The 19,871-nt window shown below is 39.6% G+C and overlaps 1 long non-coding RNA gene across 3 annotated transcripts; it reads left to right on the top strand.

Moving 5' to 3' along the window:
• Positions 1-2,651: 2,651 nt before the first annotated feature.
• On the top strand, positions 2,652-17,712 carry LOC107311509. 3 transcript variants are annotated; one of them, XR_004306608.1, is made up of 3 exons: positions 2,652-3,756; positions 4,595-4,664; positions 14,663-17,712. It is a non-coding gene; the product is annotated as an uncharacterized LOC107311509 (long non-coding RNA). The 3 variants fall into 3 exon arrangements; XR_004306609.1 differs by lacking the exons at positions 2,652-3,756; positions 4,595-4,664 and adding exons at positions 7,062-8,586; positions 8,940-9,047; XR_004306610.1 differs by lacking the exons at positions 2,652-3,756; positions 4,595-4,664 and adding an exon at positions 7,095-8,586.
• Positions 17,713-19,871: the final 2,159 nt, after the last annotated feature.

Here is a 19,871-nt window from a genome sequence, read left to right as displayed (position 1 = left end):
TGTCTGAAGAAAGAAGAGGACAGGCCATCAGAGTCTGTTGTGACAAGACAAGGGGGAATGGTTTCAAACTAAAAGAGGAGAGATTTAGATTGGATATGAGGAAGACGTGGTTTTTTATGATAAGTGTGGTGGAACAGGTTGCCCAGGGAGGTGGTGGAAGCCCTGTCCTTGCAGACATTGCAGACAGATCAGCCTGCAGAGGTCCCTGATGACTGCAGAAGAGTTGGACTAGGAGACTTGTAGGGGTTCATTCCAGCTCAAATGATTCTATGATTCCACAATTCTAATTGATTAGACAGCTTGGTTTTCATAGGAAGAGCAACTTACCTAAAGAACTGGTAATTCTGAGCCTGGAAAAAAATAAAATGGTCCAATGTAGTGATATCTGTAACTCAGACCCTGCAGGAACATGAATTCCTGAGTGCTCCTGAACCCTCCTTTCTTACTGCTCAGTGCTTCATCATGGTAGGAAAAAAAAAAAAAAAAGGAAAGAAACTGAGTGAGTCAGAAAGAGTAATTTTCCAAATTTCTTTAAGTTGTTTTCCGGGATTTCTGGCATGTTCAAAAGGACTGAACAGTACCACTTAACAGAGTTTGCCAGTAAGCAAATGTTGCATTTGCTATGGTTGGGTCTGAATATTTGATAGTCAGGAACCGGAAGAGTACAAAGTAGGATTTAATCCTCTCTTCCAGTGTTGCTAGAGCTGAATGGATTGAATCAAGCAGCTGAGATTTAAGGTGGAAATCTGAAAGCTGGAGTTGCAATAGTGAAGTTCTAAAACATATAACCGTGTCTTCCAGTGATTAGGAATACATCCAAGAGTTTCAGGAGCTTTAAATGTACCTGGCCTGCAGTTTTTCCAACTGAATTAATTATCTGCACACACATGTGACACACTGCCAAAAAGACTTCTACTTGTTATGAACTATTTGTAATCTTCCTGCAAGCTGCCAGAGCTGAATGTCAGCCGCAGCTCCCCTTTGTTCATATGCCCAGTTGGGAGATTCTGGTTCTATCCTGACTGTCCCCGAGTACTGAGTGCATGGTACAGAATGTCCTCTTTCACTGATTCCTTCTGCACAGCTGGGAGGGGCAAGGAGCCCACCCTGAAAACAAGGCTGCTGTGGTGCCCCTCTTGCTGACTGGGTTGTGTGCTTTGTGCCTTATTTCATGCAGTAGCATATAAAAGGAGTTTGTTTAACTTGCATATGCAACCAGCAGGTGCTTGTGACCATGGGGCTTGCATAATCAGTGAATGACAACATATAATCTTTAAACTTGCAGAAAGAATTGAGAATTTCTGCAAATTTCTCTCTCGTCTGGCTGCTCATTTTGATTGGTTATAGAAAAAGAAAAGGATAAAAAAGCCAGTTGTGCATAAACCCCATCTGTTCTATGCAGCAGTATGTGTGTGGTTAGGAGGAGTATTTAAAGGGACAAGTGAGCAGTGTCATTGGATAAACAGAGGAACTGAATATGGGATCAGAATCCCTTTTGATGCATGAAATGGGCTGTGATAATTGGAGATCGCTCAACACATACGTGTATACATATACTTACAAATATAATTTCTTAAATTATACTTCCATTATGCAAACTACACCTCTGCAGATGTTGCACTGAAAAGCTTCTCTATGTGCTCAGTGGAGAAAGATATTTACTGAGCAGTGGAATTAGATGCTGAGTGTTAGGTGCTATTGTGTAACACGATGGACACATCTGTGGATGCTCCCTAAAAGCCTCTGCATTTTGTGAGGCCTGATGCAATTTTTTAGAGTTACAGAACAACCCTGGTGAAATCATACTTTTGCCACGAGAGCTGAGCTGTTCTGAGGAATGGGAAAGAAGAGACAGAAGAGGAGAGGAATCACTGAGCTCTACTTTCCACAAAATAAGGCCTTTGGAAATAAGATGGTGTCAAAATCTCTGCATTTATCATTAAGCACTTAAAAGGTCCTTTACAGTTCAGGCAAGAATGATGCTTGCCCTGGCAAGCTTATAGGTGCTAATTGAAACTTCTGTGTTTGTGTGTCAGCACAACACAGCAAAATGGAGAGCTACAGTGGCAATAGAAATACTCTAATGTTGCTCAAGTCAAAATAAAAACTTCATCTTGTTTGGCATCATCCATGAGAAAAGGTGGATATTGCTGCAGGACAGGGAGACATTGGAAAAGAGAGGCTGGCACAGCTAAGGGGGGAGTGGCCCAGTGAGAAAAGCCTGGGTAATTAGAGAGGAGAGAAACTATGCAGGAAGCTTAGAAAGCCACGAGCTATGGGGTAAATTAAAGGAGACGGAGCAGACCGAGTAGATTTGATTGCCTGAATTACATGTGTGCAGCTGAGCAGCAGGTGAAAGGAATGAAGAGGTAGCAGTCTGAGAGGCTTTAAAGGGATCACCCGGAGGCCAGGGGGCAGGTGGAGGGTTGAGCTGTAGAGAGGAGGAAGTGAAATAAATCTGGGAAAAGTGGGGGGGGGAGGAGGGATATACATTGCTTGGAGGTAAGTATGGCTGTATGAAGGTTGTGGATAAGTGGAGGATCAGGTGGGACAAAAGTGAGAATTTGAAGCTTGATATGTGTGCTGTGGGTCAGGAGAGGGAGCAGAAGTGTTAGGAAAGTGGGGGGGGGGGGGAGGAATATCTCATAGGTGAGATAGCAAAGAATGTGAGCTTTAGTAGGCTGTTTGTTCAGTGTAACATACAAAAGGGAAGAGGGCTACTGCTGCTATTAATGCTATGTTTTGATCGGTGTACAGTATCTAATCTTGCAGAATTAAGAACTTGCTAGTAAATGGCAACACAAGTGAAATGTTCAGCTGGGAAGCTATGGTTTGGTGCAGCCAGTGTGATGAGGCAAAGCAGGAAGAAGACCTGTGGTATGGATCAGTGTGCAATCTAACTTCTGGAAAAGCAACATTGAAAGACAAGCTTTTCAGGGACAAATGGTTTGGGGAAGCTCTGAACATGCTGAGCTTTGAACTATTTCAGTGAATGAATGCATTCTTAAGAGATCTGAGGCTACAAACTTTCTTTTTTGCAGCACATGCTGTCACGCCCCTGGAATTCTGTTTATCGCCTCTTGCTGCAGCAACTCTGTCCCATTCATACCCACTGTCCTTTTCCACCACCCTCTGCATTCCACTTGAGTTTGCTTTGTCGCTTGGTTGAGTTCTTCACATTTCTCTACTCCCATACTACATTTTTGCTGCTGTTGAGTATGGGGTGCCCTTAAAGCTGTACTCTGTTCTCCTCCCCAGTGTGCATGGGTGAATGTTTGCCTCCTCTTTTCTGGGGACGCTTTCTCTGTGGTTGCTCTAGTGTCACCATGGAGCAACTTGTTGCCTTCTTTATCTGCTCTTTGAGATTCACTCTCCTTTCCCTTTGATACATCGTGGTTTCTGTGTGCTATAGCAAGGAAAAAGGCCTATTTCCCATCTGCTGAGACTGTCCTGAAAGATGGCAAAACTCAACATCTTAAATTCTGGGAGAGTTGGCCAGACTGGGGTGGGGGATGAGAAGGAAAGTTCCTATCTATCTGCTTATCCTGGTAAATGTCCTCTAGTCATGTTATATTTCATTTGGCTTTGAGAAATCTATTGATCAACAATGGATTTTCTTCCCTCCTGTATTTTTAAAGGAGAGACCAACTTTGAGTGTCACTGAACTCACAGCTCTTTTCTTCACCTTCCTCCCCTCACCAAAGGCCTTTGTATAAACTGAAGTCTGCTGGGTCCTAGTGGATTGAAGGGAAATGTGTGAGTTCCAGCATCAAATCTGAGCTAAGAGGTTTCTGAGTAGGACATGTTGTGACATCTGTTCTCCGCTGAGGGCACAGTGATAGCCTGGGAGGGCCATTGGTTGTGCTGTAGCAGTGGTTTTGTGATACGGCAGTTCATGTGGTGTAGTCAATATAACATCAACTTGCAAACACCTTGATTCCTATCTTTCATTATAAGTATTACTTGTATGAAACGTGTACATCTGCATGTATGTGCACTAGGCAATGTTTCTGTGCTTTTGATTTCCAGTTTGTAGGCAGCTGAACATGTCAAGAAGAACAAAATGCCAAGCTGGCAATTCTGCTAATTTGCAGTTCGTAATATTGTGAAGTTTTATTGTGTTTTATGTTCCATTTCCCACTGCTGTTCATTCTGGACTCCCATTTCACCATATTTAAGCATGTGATGCAACAGAGAAAATATTATTGGTGAAATGCATGTCTGCTGCCACTTACCTGAGGCAGTTTTGAAGCCTGTCAAGTGCTGTTATTGGAGTTAAAAAGGTATTTCTTTTTTCTAAGCTTCTTTAAAAGTGATACTGTAATTTTCCTAATTATTCTGGAAAATGAGGGGTTAAATCCTCACATCTGTGAATCAAAACACCCATTGAAAGCTTGAATCTTCCCTCTACAGGTTCACGAAGGCCATCTTTTTAGTTCAGAAAATAACTGGTTTTATGAACTAACTGCAGTGTAAACTGATTGCTGACTTCACACTTAATTTTGCTTATGAATTACAAGAAACTGGGCACATGTAATGGTTTCCTTGATGTTTTGTGACAGCAGAATAACTGAGGCTTTTCACTTTTACACAGGGTAAATCAGTGCCTGACAATACTCAGGAAAACATCTGGAGGAGACAGGACAGTGACTCTACAGATTCAGGTAAGTGTTTGCAAAGGTCATATGCATGTAGGACTATTCGTTCTCCTGTTTCTGGCTGGATAGAGTGCCAGCTCAGAGTGAAAAGATCTGTACTACAGCCTGGGCCTTGTTCACAGCCCAGTTAATGTGAGCTTTAAAGATTAGCTTGCTGCTATATTTCATTTGTTGCTGGGTTTAGACACAGAACCTCCCTGCTACTGCTTCCTGTGCTGAAGGACATGATGGATCCTTTTTCTGTCTAGCAGCTTTTTGTTTGTTTGCTTGTTTTTTCCTTTTGTCTTCACCTCTGAAATATAACCAGGAAGATGAAGTTCAGCAGACAAATGCTCTGTGTCAAAATCAGAACAGAAACCTGTCAGTGAACAGACACTAGAACTTCATTTTATTTTGTGATTCTGGGTAAATTCAGAAGGTTTTTATGGTGTGAAAGGGGTCAAAAAGGAAGTGTAGGTACTTCAGTGAATGAGTACAGAAGCCTAAGAATGTACACTATGTGTTGTTTGCTCCAAGATTACATAAGGTGGTAACCCAGCCGAGGTGGCTAAGCCAGGCACCATGCTGTTACCAGATAGTCATGCAAGATAAGGGGATCCCATTTTTAACCTCTCAATTTTGGCTTCTTGCTGAGGCAGAACAAATAAACCTCCAGATGTTGAGGCCTATCTTCAAATTTATTTTCTAATTCCCTGCTGAGATAGAAAGCATCTAACATGTTTGTTGCTTGTGCAGCCTTCTGTGAACCAAGATACCAACACCCAAGAAGCTCGGTCTCGAGCTGTGAAGCCAGTTATTCTAAAAACGAAGCCTTTACTACCCTGTTTGGCTGAAACTAACAAACTTGAAATTCAGCTATTCCTTTGAAAAGAATGGTCTGCTAATTGGTGTCGAGGCTTAAATATTTGGGCTTGTTTATTTCTCCTACTTCCCTAAATTATGTTTCAGAAACACTCCTGTTATTACAGTCTATTAAATCAGACTTATCAAAAAGGAAACATTTATTGATATCTTGAGAGATGTGTGTCTAATTAAGCTTGTGTTACTGTGCATATTTTATATAAAAGTAAATGCTTCTTGCAATTTGACTTTAATCAGGTTTGAAGGGCTTTAATAACTGCTTACCTTTTTTTTTTTTTAAATGTTCCCTGGGCTAAAGGAAGAAATACACTTTTAGTTTGTGAAGTTGCATAATTTATCATCACCTGAAGGAATCCTGACTCAAATTGTAGTTTGTATTCTATACATTTATTCCCCCAAATGTTGGCAGCTGGTACTATACAGACATTTAGAATGGAGGCTCTGGGGAGCCCAGGGGAAGTCAGAAGTGTTTGTGGACTCTAGATCTGAAGTATGATGGGATTGGTTAAAAGACTCAAATGTCAAAATCACCTATTTTACTTAGGACTATAATTACTAGAAAGGAAAAAGATTTACAAGTTTCCAAATTCCTGGTTTAAAGCTTCTAACTTACCACTGTGGCTGATGGTGGTGTTGTGTAGGCTCCCTGTTTGTGCAGTTATTGTCCTTCACCAGTTTTGTTACTGCCTTTCTAGCTTCATTTACAATTACCATTGTTGCAAGGAAATTCAGTTTCAAGTATGCAGTCATTAAATCTCCCATCCTGTATTTAGGTTCTGTTTTCCTTGTGCTGTCCCTCAGCTTGGCAGTTAACTTCATCCTTCGTAGATTTTTTTTTTCCATGCAGTAATTTAAATAATATACTATGCAACTGATCTTAAAAGATAACTTGAGAGTGGCAGATACTAGCTACAATTTTTTTTGTTGTAAAACAGTCAGTTTTGAGTGATGTGTCATATATACCTACATGAAAGCATGCCCAGCTTTTTCAGGACAGTCAAGTTTATCAAATTAATTGTTTCTGTCAGAAAGCTGTGTAATAGATTATCTGAGCTCTATTGACAGAGGAACATGGTAACATGGGCTGTGCAAAAGAGCCCTGTTTTAGTACATACTATTTTATGCTTGTATCACAGAATCTAATAATGGCCTGGGTTGGAAGGGACCTCAAAGCCCACCCAGATCCACTCCCCTGCTGTGGGCAGGGCAGCCACCTACCAGCTCAGGCTGCCCAGGGCCCCACCAAGTCTGGCCTTGAACACCTTCAGAGATATTGCATCCACAGCTTCTCTGAGCAGCATGTTCCAGTGCTTCACCACCCACTGGGTAAAGAATTTTTTCCTAACATCTAACCTAAATTTCCCCTCTTTTAGTTTAAAGCCATTTGTGTCACTACTTGTGTGGGAGCTAAAGAATTTATTTCTTTCATCAGACTCCTTAAAATTTGAGTGTTTTCTCACTTTTCTCATTAAACTGTATAGTAACTTCTATTTGAAGTTCTGATACTGTAGTTGTTCCCAAATAACACCGAGATTTTCATTTCTTCCTTTATTGTTTCTGGTTTGGAAAATAAATAATAACAAAGAAAATCAAGTAGACATAGCAGATAACAAGAAAAGAAAGAAGTTATTCCCCGCTAATGGAAGATCTGGGGATAAAATAATCCCATGCTTGTTTGGACTCACAAATCCATGCTAAGAAATTCAGCAGCATCCGGGGGGTGTGTCCAGGTGTGTGTGCGTTCAACTGCTGGAGCAGCCTGGGATCAGCTTTCCCCTCAACACCAACTAGCACTTTGCTGAAGGCTCACCAGGCATTGCTTGGTAGTGCCCACCACTGTACTGGATGAAAGCTCAAGTGGGAAAATAGCCTTACTGTTGCACTTGGATCCTTCTTTTGTTTGCCTCATTTATTGGACTATATGCAGCCAGAAAGTCCACGCTAAAAGCTGATGTGGAATACAGATACCTTTTGTCTCACTCCAGTGCCTCGTAAGACATTGTTATTAAAATCACCCTGGTAAAATGAGTGTCCAAAAACAAAGCAAAAAAAGCCTTCAAATAAGCAGCACAATTAAGATACTACTTTGGTTTTCACATTTGAGGATGGTTCTAATTTTTTTGTGAAAGCCTGAGATTAGACAAATTAAAGGAAGCGAAAGAACTGATTCAGAAATCCTTTCTGAAAAGATCCCAAATTAGATCATGTAATTAGTACGTGAGCATTATAAGCATTGACATTTGGTGGAAATACATTTATGCAAACAAATTCGGTTCACATGGTTTAGGAACACTGAATGATCTTTAGAAAAGAATGATGATTGAGGTTTATGTAAGTTTTTGTCAGATTTAATTCTGGATATTCAATAGCTCTTAAAACAAGATTTCTCACCAGTTACTGTAGGATATCCCTAGTGGGAAAACTATTAATGGTAATTGTTTAAAAATGGCAGAAAAAGAATGCTAGTAAATGACTGTTTTGATGTAAGGAATGTATGCTGCTGAAGAAACAGGGCAGATCCCATAATTAGTATCTTCTGCATTTTTCCTTGCATAACCTTCCATGTTTTGCCAGCAATTTCTTTTGTCTTTCCAATACCGTTTTGTATTCATAAAGCTTGCAGATTCTGCTGGCAAAAATAACAGGTAAGAAAACAGTTACAAACAGAAGCCTGTTCTTCTGCCCCTGCCCCCTTCCTATGGAGAAACAGGAAAAAGCGGGGTGAGAAGAACACTCCTTGGAGAGAAAAACTCTTCCAAATTTACTTTAATTTTGCTAAGTGGGCACCGTTGTTATTGAAAGCTGCTTGCCTAGAAGAACAACTGCTCTTGAGAACTCTTGAGAGCATGTGAAGAAATCTGGAGTTGATTTGTGTAAGCAGGAGGAACAATCTGTTTCGCTTCACCAGCATCATGCAGTTTCGGTGTTACAACATTCACTTGTTAGAGGAGCTCTGTACAAAAGCTAATGTTTCTTCATGGCTAGAGGTGGGCTGAGGTTCCTTCGTCAATTAATTTCTAAATGTTGGGTGTCTGAAGAACACTTCTGGAAACCAGATTTGCAGGAGGTCAGTACTATGCCTGTGAGTGTGAACTACAATCTGAACATTGTATACCACTTGAAAATGGGGGAGGGGGAACCCATATCACCTATTTTAATTTAAGAAAACTCGTAGGCCTGCTATGATCAGATGATGAACAAACCTGCCCATCTCTCTCTCTTTTTTTTTTTTTTTTTAAATGAGAGAATGCCTTCAGAGAAACTTGTATAAGTACATATTAAGCATCTAAATGCTTAGCTAGTTGTGGATTCAGCTCTTTGGGCAGCATATCTGCTAGCAGCTGTGGGTGCATTCATCAGTAATTTACTCATTTGTGTATAGAAAAAAATTGACAACTTGTTTTATACACTATACCATAGGCTCTTTGTTTAGACACTACAGAGGAATACCTTAAGGATGCATCTCAAACTCAAACATCACAAACATCCCATCAACAGAAACCTTTCAGTTCAGTGTCATCCATGGAGGTAACGCCTTCTGATCTTTGGCATAATTCTGCTAGTTTAATATAGAAACAGCTAGACTGGTGAAGTTGCTGATTGTATGTTGAGTGTTACGGTTCAGTTATAAGAAATATTTTGTGGGGGAGTAAAAAAAGGTAAGTTTATGCAGGAATATATTTGGAAAAGTCCTGGTGTAAAAATTAAGCAGATCCAAGAAAGAACTTCCTTGAAAATATGACTGTACCCTCCACTGCCTGCAGATAAAATGCAGCAATACTGGAGTCAGCCTTAGGGAAAAGGGGCATCACTTTTGAGTGTTTGCCATGATTGATAAATGTTTAGCAACCTGAAACTTTGGTGTTTTTTTGTTTTCCATTCTTGGATACATACATATGTACAAAATAGAGTAGAAAATAAATAGGAGTGTGAAGCAAGTTCTCTAGACAGCAAACAATTAACGGAAGGTTTTTACTGTTGTAAATTGTAACCAGTCTGGTAATGTTGATTTGGTCCCTGGAAACAATCAATTCCACTCTTTTTCCCCCCTCTACCCCCCCCTGTAAAAAATTAGGATTTTGCATTGAGACCAGAATTCTGAATCTGCTGTAGGATCCTCTGATTCAGAGAAGTGAGGAATGCATTCTATCCTGGTTTACTCTTGAAGGAAAACTTAAGAGGAAAGAAGGCCTTGCCTTTAAGAACCCATTACAATTGCTACTGGTTTACTTGCATAATTGCTTTTGCACATTTTCATCTTCCTGAAGCAGAGGTTAGTCCAATAGGTTATAAAACTGTGGATGCAAATGAGTTTCAGAGGAAGAAAGCAGGTAACTAGTTTGTCCTGTGTGTTATATGAAGAATGTGAACTAGCTAACACGTAGGCCTGAAGTCCTGTTGGTCTAGACAAGACTTTCTGGCTCCTCACATCAGCCTCTTTCTAAATAAATTCCTGAGGGAGAGGCTTGTCTTCAGTGTCATTCTGACAGACTGAGGTTTGACTGATGGAAATAGCTGTATAATGTCTAGCTTGGGCTGAAATTCTTTCTGAATTCTTCATTTTCCAGTGAAGAACTATTTCAGTCACTTGTTGGGTATCACAGACAAAGTTGTCAATAATAGCAAAGGCAGTGATTGAAGCTCACATAAGCAGCTTCAGAATGAGATATGGATAGCTTTATTGGATTTAATTACATGCAAAACTGAACAACTCTGATATATGAAATACAGCAAAAGCAGGAATATATTTATTAGGGCAATGTTTTATGAAATCCAGGCATATTATAATAGCTGCTCCAAAAGTAATGCCTCCCAGTTTATTATGTTGGTGGTATGGCAGTAGAGGTTGAACCTTCCTGGCAACACTGTTAGGTTTTGTTATTGTGTGACAGATGGCAGCAGAAGGGCAATCTGATAAAAACCGTGTATGCAGTGGAAGCTCCCATGAAGCAAAGGCGTAGAACTGAATTCCTCCATGTAGAAGGAATGGCACCCGTTGACATTCATTAATGCTTGCTGAATGTTTACAGAGACCAAACAGTGGCTGTGAGCACAGTGAGGTGTTTCAGCCCTGTGAGGTGTTGTGTTTCAGCAGTGTCAACAGTGATGTGAGAGACAAGTCACATTCCGGACAGCCATGCAGAGTTTTAGAAGTGTGGCATGCAAGCTCTTGTTCACTGGTGATGAAAATCCACAGCTAATGGTTGAGACTATGCTGAAAAATAGCATTTTGTAGCTGAGACTTTGCTCTGTCGCAGTGTTACTGTGCTCTTTGCATCTGTTGTATTTGCCACGGAAATTTGTAAATAGGAGGCATTGCTTTTGAAGCGGCCTATGTATAAATACAAAAAGCATAACCTAGACAGTGAAATACTATTCCTGAGAGTTAACATTCTGCAATTGCTTCAGTAAGTTTTAAACGACAGCATGAAAGCACACTTCAAGATCTTGTGTTCTGGTTGACAATTATGAAAGAAAACTACAGAATTCCTGTCCCACTTATATAAGCAGGGCCTGGTCTACCACAGCTGAGTGGGCATCTGAAGGGGAAAAAGGGAGCACAAAGTAGAGATGATTAAGGGTTAAAAAGATGAGTCATCTTGACAATGTGGTATTAAGAGAATTACATTCATATTTCAGTGCTTTAATGCACTATTATTTTTTTTTCCATCTAAGAATAACTCTCCAATTTACAATTTTGAGCTCCCTATAATGAAAACAAATTCATATTCTAACATCTTGCTATAATCTCAGGGTAGTCTGGTACTTAAAGAAAATAATAAGTATACAGTTTAGTTTCTGGGAAACTCCTCAATCTCACAACACCTAAAGCTCCTAAAAAATCCTATTCATCAAAACAAGAGCAGAAATTTTCATGTAATCGTTTGACTTGTAACCCTATTTACTTACCTGTATTGTGTTTTAAAAAAAACCAACCAAACAAAAAAACCAATGCAAAAAGCATGTTGATGTTGAAGAAAACTGTACAGTACTGAAGCTTTGCCTTTTTCATTACTGGAGACACAAATCCAGTTAAGACTTTTTCAAGAAGCTTTCATTTTTCAATTAACGTGTTTTATTTCAAATTTATTCTCTGTTGAAATGAGTTACATTTGCAGCTGAGGAAAGCAAAGATGAAACTTTGTTCATTTCTTTTGTACTCAGCTGTACAATTTATTTTTTCTCCTGGCAACAGATTTTAAATCTTTGCCTTTATTTTATTTTTCATGGGAACTGTTTAGTAAGTGCTGACATTACAGCTGACAACGCTTTGTGTGTTTCTTCCTTTTGCCTGGTTTCTGTGTCTGTGTGTGCAGGCATGCATTCATTAACGTAATTCCTCAACATTCAACAAGAGTGTATCATAAACCAGAGGAAAAAAGCTCATAAATATTTAGATCCTTGCCTACCTTCCAAAACTAAAGTGAAAAAGAGTATTTAGTGAGGACTGTGAGGACTTGGTTTGAGTTAATCTGCATATGAAGTGAAAGAGGGTACAAAAGGATGAAAAGGTGGTGGAAACGAGCATACAAACCCTGTAGTCTCCAGGGGGCCATTCATCTTGTTCTTGTCAATACAATCTCAGTCCTAGGGCTTGGCTGTTTTTCGCGCATGACCCAACAGGCTGTCTTAGCTAAGGCAACGTTTCAAAGGATGTGTGTGCTTTCCTCTTAATTTCGTTCAGTCATGTAATTTTTCCAAAGGAGAGCAAAATTCTTCGTGTTTCAGAAGAATCTAGACAGACTTCTCCAAACGCATCTCTACTTGTTTGTCCCTCACACTGCCGTATGAACCTCCCCTTTTTGTTAAAGTGACAGGTAGGTTGTGTGAAAAGCCATTCTAGGCAATGTGACAATTAATGAGAAATAGAAAGGTCACATTCTAGCTTAAAGCATGTTATATCCATTTGCGTATACAGTCACGCTGTTATACAATTTGGACTTAATGCTATGTATATTTATACATAAAATTCCACTAGCAAATAGCATTGCTAATAATAATAATCAAAATTACAGATATAAATATTATTATAATAGAATGCCAATAAAACTTGCTATTTCATTTTTGTAACTGTACAGAGTCACCCACTTAGGCTGGAAGGCACCTCTTGAGATCTAGTCCAACTCCGCATAGGGAATTCTGCAATTATTTTAGATGCTTTTTAATTTAATTTCTCCATGAACTGAGATCAAATGGATTTTGAAGGATTGTATCACTACATACAGTTGCTGACAGTTTGCAACTGTTTTGCTTAGATGTCTTTTTCAGCCGAAATGATACAAGGGCCACTAAAGTCTGCAATAAGACATGAATAATGACTTCACACAAAACAAAATTCTCAGTCATAAAAAGCTAAACGACAGCAGGTTTTCTTGGCTATTTAAAATATAAAATAAGTACATTTTTCTTCAGTTTCCACATTTATTATCTGAAGGCAAAACACAAAATTTACATCAATACTGCATGCAAAATTGGTCATTTAAATTGTAACTTATTGGTAACATTCACTTATTATATTACTAATCTACTATTTTGTACTTCTGATAATTGGTTATCAAATTTATCATTGTAATTCAATCTCTTAATTAAATTAAGCTTCTTGGTTTCTTTAATGGTTTTTAATAGACCTCCTGAGAACCCGACTGCTGGAGCAACATAGCAAACATGTTAACAGAACATCTCAAGCGTAAGCCTGAGTGTACACTGACACAACTGCCTTTACTAATCGCCTGTTGTCAGTCTGACACAGAGCTCCACCTACTTGAACAGACATCTAATAAGGCACCAAGATCTATCTGTAGCCAGAGGGATGAAACTTAGTTCACCTCTAACCTGTAAGACAGGTGTGCACAAACTCTGAAAGGGTAAAAAAAGATCAATCATACCTCTAATGAAAATCTGATGGATGACTATAAACAGTATACATGGGAGACAAACCAAGGTAGAGATGTATAGATTTGAACTCATTTGCTAAAGGAAAAACATTCTCTGGTATGAACTTTGGCCATTCTATCGATTGTTTCATGGCTTTTGAAAAGTAGAAAATATCTGGAAATGGAGAAACATTTTAAGTCCAGTAGTGCTGCTTCATCACCTCTAAAAGAGATGTGGTTTGCAGGCTTTTTCAGTAACAGAGACTTTCCAGACTATTCTAGAGTGGGCAGAAAGAAAGCTGCCTATTTTGGCATACCTAATACATGGTTTCATGCTGACTTTCTTTAATCAAAATGAAATCATAAAAGCTCAAGGGAACTTCTCCTTGTCTTTCCTCAGGTAACATTTTCTTTATAGATGCTGCCACAACCTGTTTTTAAGCATACTGCACGACATACTAAATGTTTGTTGATGCGTAACAAAATGGTATTGCAATGTAAACTGAATAGTGGAGTATGCTCTGTGGGATTCTTCTGCATTTCTCCGTCCCTTAAGCTGTGGGGGAAACAGTTCTTCATTAATGTCAGGATGCCAAAGCGAGGACTAAAAGCCCAAGGGAGAGAGCTATCACACGTCCAGTAAAAACAAAAACCTGTAATCACTATAACAACCTTTACATAATCAAAGTATGAAGGAAACACTCAAAAAGTGAAAACTCTGTGAAACCTCCAGATACATATTTTAACAAATACAATACCATAAAAGATAATGTTAGCGCTTAGTGATCATCTTTATTTACAAACTGTAAATAAATTCCATCACATAAAAGTACCTATCTGAGAAAGCAGCCTAGACATCTGTAAGTTACAAGAAAAGTCATCATGTATGTATGTGGAAGCTTCTCATGTTCAGGATGAATGGGAACGTCTATGCTCATGAATTAGACCTGTGTGAAGGTAAACTGAGATTATTAGAATGGTAAAACAATTTCCAAATACCTCAAATTAATCTGCAATAACTTTTTGAAATCAGATTACTCAATTTTGCCCTTATGCTATTAGTGGACTTCACACAGTAATTCCATGCACCACCCCAACTCTCTGGCCTATCCAACACGATAACTGATTTCTCAAAGCCAGAACTAGGGAATGGCTGCATTACTTTCAATAGAGTAATTTAGTTCTTGTCAGAATCCTGAACCCAAACTGCTGCTCAAGCTATCCTGAGAGCAAAAATAACTAATAAAAAATGTTTCTGTATGTTTACAGCGAGATTCAGATGCCTGTGCAAGAACTTGCAGCAGCTGTTCTGGATGTCCTCAAGATGTAAGAAGCTCCCAGAGAAGGCTGATGTGATATAGGATGAAAGAAAACTGACCTTCTGGAGATTTGATTAGGCACCAAGCAGGACAACATGAGGCAAGTGAATCCTAACCTTTCTCTTAATAAAAAAACACTGTAACTCAGCATTAATAATGAGATACAGCACTAGCTAAACAAGATCAAATGATCTTGTGTGAAACAATTATACCTCAAAATCAGCTCCAGTGATACTCAAACTGGGACTTATAATACACCAGTCTACAATTGTAGAAAAAAGCCTTGGGATGCTTTTGGGATCCCAGGTAAATAATAAAGATTTAATAAATAGCAAAGATTTGGGATATATGAAAGATTTAGTGGAAAAAAAGATTCTGATCTGTCCAATTAGTTTGATTATATTTTATCAGAAAGCTCAGCCAATACAAATGATTCTTGTTCATTACCAGCCAGTTTAAAATGCAGTGTTTCACTGTAATTCATGTAGATGTTTTCTGTCCAGTTAAATATAAGATCCTTGGGTAAATACTGCTACTTTTTGTGTACTGAATGTAAAGAAGCATAAGCAACTCCAGCAATGCTTTGGTACGAGTCAATATACACATATGTTCGCATTTCAGACATTGAAAGGAAAAATTCTTTTTTACCAGTTATGTTTTAAGCTCTACTTGCTTTTAGTAGTAATTCAGATGAATTTAAATCAATTTACAAAGTTAAGGCTGAAAGCATTTCATTTATATTCAGTAATAACCAACATAATATGGCGTTTTACCAAAACATGGGACGCCTCAAAAACAGAAGACTTTTTTGGTTTCTTGTTGACAGAACTGACAGCTCTTTGCTACTGCTGTTGCCAAAATAAATATGCTAATTTACTTTTTAATTCTATAGCAAGTGTGAAAATACTCCACTGTGAAAAATAAAAATACTTTTTCATTATGTATCTTAAACGGAAATGTCTTTGAACATTGTATTTTTAGTTATACATTGAGAGTAAAAAAACTGCTGGCGGCATTATTTTTAAGTAGCTGATTTCATCACTTAATTAAACACAGAACAGTATTCTGGATAGGTTTAATAACTAATGTAAATCAGATGATAAAAATGGCATGTATGAAACAAGTAATGGCTGCTAAGACATCTTAATATTCTCAATTTCTATATAACTTACTATTGTAATCTTAACTTGAGCATGTGTTAACTGGGCAGACATATTCAGCAAGTCTTCTCAGGGCCTCCACGGAGTTAGGCAGCACATAATCACCACTGCTCTCACTTCTGTAATCCATGGCGCAGGCAGGCTACGTGTTGTTTTCAAATAGGAGTTCTCCAGAAGAGAGAAACCAGAAGCCATTTGAAGTTCTCCTGTACTGAAACCTATGGTTGCATAGCTACTGTAGGACTTCTGTGGCTTTACAGATGGAAATCAGAATACCTGCCACTCTGACTAAACCTATAGGACTGCACATGGGACTGGAAAGATTAGAAGTGCACATGCTGTATTTCAAGAGACTCTTAGACTTCTTCTAATGAGCAAGTAAGAATACTGATTACCCAAACAACAACATGTGCAAAACAATGCATGTGTTTGCATGTTAGAAGACAGAGGGAAGTTTATGAGGTTAGAGGTAAAAAAAAAAAAACTTTTTAATTGTGCATGACTCAAATATATTCTGTGAAAACTGTATTTTTCCCTGTGGCTTTTAAATCTAAGTGCTGCTAAGAACAAGAAACTAAGTAGGTAAATTTTATGTTCAATATATCTCAGTTTTGTCTTCTTTAACTAACTGTTGGTTATATTTTTTTCTATTCTTTATGAGATTTCTTTCTTTTCCTCCTTCTTCTTGTTTTCTGCCTTTCTTAGAACTATTACAGTAAAAGTGGCATATGAGAAACATCCTTCTCATCTTGTCTCCTTAATTCCAACCAGGAAGATAATGGGTTAGTGTACCGTTCTTAAGACAACTGTTATGCAGCTTGGAGTACCTTCAGTATGGGGAGATACAAGAAAAGGATCCTACCTAACCAAGGTGTGCTTAACATCTCTACCTTCCACTCTACAGCAAATGCTCAGTGCTGACTGTGAACACAAATAAGGTGCAGAGATTACCCAAAATGTGTTCTGATTCAATTTACTGAGCTTAACAGCTGAAATTTGTGCTAGGCTTTAAAATGAAGTCAGAGCATCTTTTCCAGTCTGCTGTGTCAGGAAAACATTCAAACTGGAATGAAGCATCCAATTCCATAGACAGTTACGCCTGACACAGAGAGTAGACAGGTTAAGTTTTTAGCATGAACAACTAAAGAACTTGAAGTGGTCATTGGAAAAAACTCATATATGCTTTACTATTATCTAATAGTTCTGTTCAAAAAGTTAGCTGTCAGTTTGGCTTAATGTCAAAGGAAATAGCTTTTCAGCACTTGTCACGGCATCACAGAACCTGAATATTGTTGATGTTCTTGATATTTTCAGTCTGGCTCTAAACATTACTCTGTTCGTATTTTAGTCACCTTGGAGAGATGAATGAATTTCAGATGTTCTGCTGGTAGTGGCCACATCTGCTGCATCATAGGTACAGCTGCTACCGCCTTGTACACTGTGAATGAATTGACAACAGTCCTGGAGTAGTATTTTTCCTTGGATGACTGTAATGGGTAAGGGAAGAACTGCTTCCTTTCCTGAAGGAGGGCAACATGGCACGTTGGTGTCTTCCTGTTATAGAAAGCATTTCAGAAAGCTGATGCCATCCAACTGTATGTGCCTATGACTAAGTCAACAGAGATGCTTTAAAGAATGTTTCCCAGTAGTCATCAACCTTTAGCACTCCTACTTCCCAAGCTGCTATCAGATAGGAACACTATAGCAGTAATTGAATTTGCTTTTTATGATCGGTGTGAGGCCTTTACTGCCATAGACAGAGACTGCTGCCGGCATAATCATATTTTTTTCTTATTTCAAGATTAGATTAATGCAATAAAACTTCACCTTTAAAAAATAAGCTGCTGGAGAATACTACAGTTTATATGACACAAGAAAGGCTACCTAGATAAAACGCAGGAGTTAAAGATAAGGACTTCTGTTGGTGTTCCGACAGAAACTAATGGGTTATGTAGTTACCTGAAGAAACTTGACAAGCCATAGGACCTGATTAATGTCCAACAAAAAACTAAAGGAACAAAAAAGATGCCCGCCCCCACCAATACTACACCATCTCCCTCCCAACCCACAATCCCTGTTTACCCAGCCCTGCCCCCTCTATATTTCTTCCCCCCCTGGGAAAACTCCAAAGTTCAATCCAAAGCAGGAGTATTTCTGCTGCTTCTGTAGATTAGGTTGCAGGCAGGCCAGTCTTTTTGGGAGTTATACCTTCACGCTGATCTTGAAGCAGAACTAATTCAACCTTTACTCCCATGCATTCCCATTTCCTGGAAGTGCAGGAAGGTGGAAGAACACAGAACACAAGGTATGCAGACAGGCTTTTATGTAGATTTTCTGTTTTTGCAGAATACTTGATGAAGAAAGATGTCATACTGATCTACTTATTTAAAACTAATGGCGCGATGTCTACATTTTGTCACAGCATTCGGCTTCTCCAAGGGCATTTTTCCAATGATTTAAGTTCAGTCTCGAGGCACTTGTGACAAAATAAAAGATGAGAGGTTTTCCCTAAGTCATTTATCCTTAATTACGCAGGCAGCCTCAGCATGTAGCTCTGCCTCCATTTTTGTACCGTTCAGATTAGAAAAACAATTCAGATTAACGCGTGGCAAAGCAGAGCTTGAATTTGCATTGAAATGCATGAGTGATTCCAGTAACTGCTGGTGTGCAACATCTTGTTCACCAGTAAATAAATGGAAAATAGCTTAGTAGAAGATTTATTGTTCTCAGTAGGCAAGACAACAGATAGTTATTGCACATCTGATGTTGGTGTTTCTTACCTTATATTGTGTACTTGCTTCACCTGCTCATATCCAAACAGTGGAAGCACTTTATGTGCAGGAAGCAATAATGAAGCAGCATGGGAACAGCTGTACCGAATCTTCTGAAAAAAATAAAAAATCTCCATATGCTATTTTTACTGTGAGAACTGGTAGTCCAGAATTATTATTCTGACATTATCTAAGCTCATCTAATTGTAAGATGCAGCCTGACACTGACGGCCTCAATCAGATCAGAGCAGTTCTCCCACTCGCTGCTCAAAAACTAGCAGATAAATAAATGGTAACAATAACACACCACCCTTCAGGCTGATCACAGAATTGTAGGGGTTGGAAGGGACCTCTAGAGATCATCGAGTCCAACCCCCCTGCCAAAGCACGCTCCCTACACCACGTCACACAGGTAGGCGTCCAGGAGGGTCTTGAATATCTCCAGAGAAGGAGACTCCACCACCTCCCTGGGCAGCCTGTTCCAGAAAAGGACGGCGGTCTGGTTTGGCATGTAAGGTTTGGTATTGCTCATCATGCTTCTAGAACAAGAGAGGAATGGAACAAATACAGCCTTGTCACTGAATAGCAGCAGCACCGTGTCATCATCCATAGCCATGCTGCAGGGTGCTCCGGGCATGCAACACAGGGACCAGCAACACACATCTGAAGAAAGCAAAGCAAAACAGCCTGCAAAGTCGCTACTCTCTTTCATAATAAAGATGATTTAAAAAAAATAAATAAATAATGGAAGCAATGAGGCTTATCTTACATAAACCATTACATTTTACTTCACATAAACCAAACGGAAGCGAAATACAAATCATTGTGTCTATCTCAGATAAAGAGTTATCGGAGATGGCCGCGGTCCCTTTCCCCGAGGCGGAGCCCCCCGTACCTCACCCCGTACCTCACCCCGCACCTCACCCCGCACCTCACCCCGCACCTCACCCCGCACCTCACCCCGCACCTCATCCCACGCCGCTCCCGCTCCAGCCGCGCTGCCGCTTTAAGGATTATTACAACCCGCTCCTCTCTCCGCTCGCACCGCCCCTCTCCCCCCACTCCTCCTCCACGGCGGCGCATGCTCGGCGCTGCCGACCGCCTCCCTCCCTCGGCGGCTCCGTGTGCTCCTCTCACCGCGCGAGACGCTCGGCGCTGGGGCTCTCCCCGCCCCGTCCCCTCCCGGCAGCGCAGCGGGCTCAGCGCCTCGACTTTGTTTGGCAGCTCC

This window comes from Coturnix japonica, chromosome 3, assembly GCF_001577835.2.
Source record: "Coturnix japonica isolate 7356 chromosome 3, Coturnix japonica 2.1, whole genome shotgun sequence".
In the NCBI taxonomy this organism is placed as follows: Eukaryota; Metazoa; Chordata; class Aves; order Galliformes; family Phasianidae; genus Coturnix; species Coturnix japonica.
This window is presented reverse-complemented; position numbering and strand designations above follow the sequence as displayed.